The sequence below is a fragment of the Rhincodon typus genome, chromosome 39 (assembly GCF_021869965.1).
Source record: "Rhincodon typus isolate 14 chromosome 39, sRhiTyp1.1, whole genome shotgun sequence".
Lineage (NCBI taxonomy): Eukaryota > Metazoa > Chordata > Chondrichthyes > Orectolobiformes > Rhincodontidae > Rhincodon > Rhincodon typus.
In genome coordinates, this window is record NC_063370.1 from 1,322,927 (window position 1) to 1,328,648 (window position 5,722).

Sequence of the window (5,722 nt, forward strand, 5' to 3'; positions counted from 1 at the left end):
GTCAGCTTTCCTGCTCCTCTGATGCTGCTTGGCCTGCTGTGTTCATCCAGCTCTACATCTTGTTATCTTTAATGATGAGACATCTAGTTTGCTTTAAGGAAGCGAAATTGAGTTAGTGATCCCAGCTCACCGACTGGAATCCTGGAATCACCATTGCATGGCAACATTCACACCACCAAATGCCAGAATATGAACATCACCAATAAGATTGATCAATTGATTTGATTTATTGTCACATGTACCTAATTACAGTGAAAAGCTTTATCCGTGAGCAGTACAGGCAGATCATAGTAAGCAAGGACGTACAGATCATAGGAGCATGATAGAATACTCCCCACTTGCCTGGATGGGGGCAGCTCCAACAACACTCAAGAAGCTCAACATCATCCAGGACAAAGCAACCCCCACTTGATTGGTTCCACATCCACAAACATCCCACTCCCTCCCCCACCGACGCTCAGTTGCAGCAGTGTGTACCATCTACAAGATGCCCTGCAGAAATTCACCAAAGATCCTCAGGCAGCACCTTCCAAACCCACAACCCACTTCCATCTAGAAGGACAAGGGCAGCAGATACATGGGAACACCACCACCTGCAAGTTCCCCTCCAAGCCACTCACCATTCTGACTTGGAAATATATCACCATTCCTTCGCTGTCGCTGGGTCAAAATCCTGGAATTCCCTTCCTAAGGGCATTATGGGTCAACCCATAGCAGGTGGACTGCAGTGGTTCAAGAAGGCAGCTCACCAACAACTTCTCAAGGGGTGACCGGGGACAGGGTCAATAAATGCTGGCCCAGACAATGACACCCATTAGAAAATGAATAAAAGAAAAACGCAAGGATGTAAGAAGCCTTATTTCCAGCTCAGTTCAGTTCTTTTTAATTGGGCGGTAACTCCTGTGCATCTGCACTTGTAAAACTAACAGGCTTCGTTACAGTGTGTGAGTGATGGACAATCTTGTGAAATGTCTCTCATTGATTAACTCCAGTTGATAAGTAGGTCCTCATTAAACAAACAGTGATGGGCCAGGGCATCTGTGCCTTTTTTCTCATTATGTTTAAGTAGTTCTGCAGCTTGAACATCTGAATAAATGATATTGTTCATGAGGGCTCTTCCAAAGAACATCAATCAGAATATATACGGCTGGTCAAACTTATTGTACAAACTCTTAACTCAACTCAGTGCAAACAGTCCTTGTACCAGGCAACAGATTCGCAGATTCAGAGGGTGGCTCAGTGGTTAGCACTGCTGCATCACAGCACGAGGGACCCAAGTTCGATCCTACCCTTGGGTGACTGTCTGTGTGGGTTTCTTCCCACAGTCCAAAGATATGCAGGTCAGGTGGATTGGCCATAGTGTCCAGGGATGTGCAGGCTCAGTGGATTAGCCATGGGAAATGCAGGGATTGGGTGGATCAGGGTGGGATGTTCTTTGGAAGGTTGGTGTGGACTTGATGAGCCGAATGGCCTGCTTCCACACTACAGGGATTCTATGAAAAAGCTGTTGTTGAATAGCATTTAGCTCTCAAAAAGGGAGGTCTATGGCAGGCTTTCACTTTGAGAAAGCATAGGGTTCAGACACTTAAACTGAGATTCAATAGACAACAGGGCACCTAGCGATGGATAGCAAGTTTAAAAATAGAAAATAAGTGCAGGAGTAGGCCATTCAGCCCTTTAAGCCTGCACCATCATTCAATCTGATCATGGCTGACCATGAAATCACTGTATCCCACTCCCGCTTTCTCTCTCTACTCTTTGATCCCTTTAGCCACAAGGACCATGTCCAGCTCCCTCTTGAATATGTCTAATGAACTGGCCTCAACAACTTCCTGTGGAAGAGAATTCCACAGGTTCACAACTCTCTGAGTGAAGATATTCTTCCTCATCTCAGCCCTGAATGGCTTACCCCTTATTCTTAGGCCGTGACCCCTAGTTCTGGACTTCCCCAACATTGGAAACATTCTTCCCACATCTAGCCTGTCCAGTCCCATCAGGATGTAAATGTTTCTATGAGATCCCGCCCCCCCCACCTTTATTAAATGGAGGCCTGCTCTCAGTTAGGCACTCCTTCGTGAGAAGTATTCAAGGATTGGTTCACCGGCTCCAAATTACCGACACCATCAAACCATCCAAACTAAATGTCAAAATGCAGGGCTATCCCTGCAAATCCCATAGGTAGACACAAAGAGGGAATTCCAAATGGCAACAACTGGCTCAGGATTCGCTGTACGCAGGAGCTTGAATGGAAGCAGGACATGGTGGAGGGAACGAATTTGCTCCAAGGAGGTGAGGGTGCCTTCTGAAGTATTTTCGGGATCCAGTAAAAGCATGTTTTAGTCATGGGTTTGGCAGTTTAAGCTGTTTGGTGTCTCATCCAATGGAGATATCATAAGTAGGGAAGGGAACTGACTCATTTTCCATCGCTATAAGATAAAAAGATGATGAAGGAACAAGTTATAATCCTAACCCTAACCTCAACCCCTAACCCTAACCTCAACCCTAACCTCAACTCCTCCTCCAACTCCACCCCAATCCTAATCCTAACCCTAACCTCAACCCCTTACCCTAACCTCAACCCCTCCTCCAACTCCAACCCCAATCCTAATCCTAACCCTAACTCAGAATCCAGACCATTTGTGATACTGTCTAATTAAAGCAGGAAAAGCCTTTGCAAATTTAACAGAGGGATTCAGGGCATAGATTCATAGATGATTGGTCCTTGGTGATGTTAATAAGAGATGGAATACAGAGCAGAATATTTAATAGATTTCCATTAATAATTCAATTTCAGGATTATCATTATTCCCTCCCCTTCTAGATTTTCATGTTTAGAGATAAGCTGCATTTTAACAGAGATACAGATGTACACCAACATCCAGTAATGGGATATATATATAAAACAATCATAATTTTTATCTTTGTCTATTTATTGGTGAGAAATTCACATTACAGCCAGGGAGATTGAAGGTTAGTGTTGTTCTGCTCTGGCATTTCATTGCTTTCAAAGGTAAAACAAACACACTCGATCAAATATTCCACTAAATATCTTGTCAGCATTGTGAAATATTTATGTATTAGATTGCTATGTTTGAGGGAACTAGAGCCTGTGGACTTAATAGCACATTTTGAATCTCAAATGAATGGATTCGGAAGTCAAAACTTTTATAATTTTGACAGAAGGCGGGGGGTGGGGGGGAGAGACCCATCTGCCTCTGTGGGCCTCTATTTGGTTAGATTGTGTCAAGATGGCGGCAAATGCAAAGAAGTTTGTTGTTGTACTCATTCCTAGAAACACGGGCAGGTGTGTCATCTTAAATGGTTCTTCACCTGCCTGCTTTTGCGTCTCATTCAGAGATGGGTAAAGGGTCAGAGTCGGGTAATTTGTGGTGCTCAGGTATTTTGGGGTATCTTTACACCAGAACACACATAGGTAACTTCAGGTCAGAAATGTAGCGACAGGATGAGTCCATTTCAGCCACCCACCCCAGTCTGCTCGACCTTTCAACTAGATCAGAACTCTATAGTAGCAGAAGTAGACCATTCAGCCCATCGAGCCTGATCAAGGCTGACCTAATAATTCCTCAACTCTGCTTTTCTTGACTTTTCCATGGCTGATCATTGGTGTCAATGCCAATATTCCCACACTACCCCCATATTCCCTGTTGCTATTTGCATCTACAGATCTATTGATCCCTGTCTTGAATTTACCCAATAACAGCCCTCTGGAGTAAAGAATTCCAAAGATTCACCACCCTCTGAGTGAGGAAGTCCATCTTCATTCTAATTTTAAATGGTTTACCTGTTACTTTGAGATGGTGACCCTGGTTCTAGACCCGACAGTCAGGGGAACCATCCTTTCTACCCTTAATCTGTCCACGCTTTTACAAATTTTATAAGCTTCTATAAGATCAACACTCCAGTCTATTTACCCAGTCTCCTCAATCCCTGTGGAATTCCTTACTGTGGAGTGCTATCGAGGCTGGGCCATCAACCATATTCAAGGCAGAGTGAGACATATTTTTAATTGGGATGGGAATAATGGTTTATGGGGAAAAGGCAGGAAAATGGAGTTGAGGATGATCAGATCAACCAAGATCTCATTGATTGGCAGAGCAGATTTGATGGGCTGAATTGTCTGTTTGCTCCTGTATCCGTGATCTTCATAGGACAGAGGGTAGAGGATAGAGTAAGCAATTAGGACAGAAACAGGTGTCTTAGCCATCAGTGAAAGAGGCCAGATTATAAGAGTAAAGGAGTCTTGTGGTTGAGACCAAACACAGAGTAGTGTGTTATGTCCTGTTCTCCTTACCTGAGGTGGGATGTACAGGATTTCTTTAATATTCATTCACAGGAGTAAGGGTCACTGGACTCGAAACATTAACTCTGATATTTTTTCTTCACAAATGTTGCCAGACCTGCTGAGCTTTTCCAGCAACTTCTGTTTTTGTTCTTGAGTAATTCTTGGTTAGGTCAGCATTTATTGCCCAGAGGGCAGTTAAGAGTCAACCACATTGGATCTGGAGTCACATGTATGCCAGACCAGGTAAGGATGGCAGTTTCTTTCCCTAAAGGGCATTAGTGAACCAGATGGGTTTTTCCAATAATGGATTCATGGCCATCATTAGACTCTTGATTCTAGAATTCAAATTCCACCATCTGCTATGGTAGGATTCGAACCAAAGTCCTGGAGACATTATCTGGGTCTCTGGATTAGCAGTTCAGATAATGCCACTAGGCCATTGCCTCCTCTCGAGGATTCAGCTCAGAGAGTATCAGAGATTCACCAGATAAATGTCGTGGGTAAGAAGGATATCAAATGAGGACAGACTGAGTAAAATAGGCTTGTTATTTCTGAGGCTTGAGTCAAGAAGATGATCGGAATATACATTGATTTCTTGATTGGGTAGATGTTGAGAGTCTGTAATGATGGGTTACAACCTCATGATGGGGACCAGCCATTTAACATTGAGACAAGGGGAAATTTCTTTTCTTAACCAAATGGGTTAAAAATTTCTGGAATTTCCTTCCCTGTGACAAGTAGCACCTCAGTAAAGGAAGAAAACCAGAAAAGGTAATTTCAGGAACAATAACAGAAATTGCTGGAAAAGCTCAGCAGGTCTGGCAGCATCTGTGAAGGAAAAACAGAGTGAACGTTTCGGGTCCAGTGACTCTTCCTCAGAACTGATGGTCTTCCTCACTGGAAGAGTCACCAGATCTGAAATGGTAACTTTCATTTTTTCTTCACAGATGCTGCCAAACCAGTTGGGCTTTTCCAGTAATTTCCATTTTTGTTCTTTCAGTTTTTATTTAGTAAAGGACATTTCAGGTTGTCCCATCTGATCCTGACAGTGGTCTGTATTGATGAACAAAACAGGAACAGCCTGGAACCTATACTATTGAATGATACTCATCCAATTCAGTGATATTAAATATTTGACAAACTTCTGAACATTGCACTAAATTCTTATGAAATATTTAATCTTCCTTTGGGGGGTTGCAATTTCTGACTGGTTCTTAATGAATCTTTTGTACCTCTGTTCCTATGTTAAAATCTGAAAATTTTGTTTGGAATAATTTTAATCCCTTTCCATTTTTTTCATGAACTATCTAATGAAATATTGCAAATCTACCTGAAAGAAAAATGTGTCTTCATTTAGATAAGTGAATCAGAATTATGTTAGCAAAAGCTAATGATAAAAGGTGCTTGCCTCTGCCAATA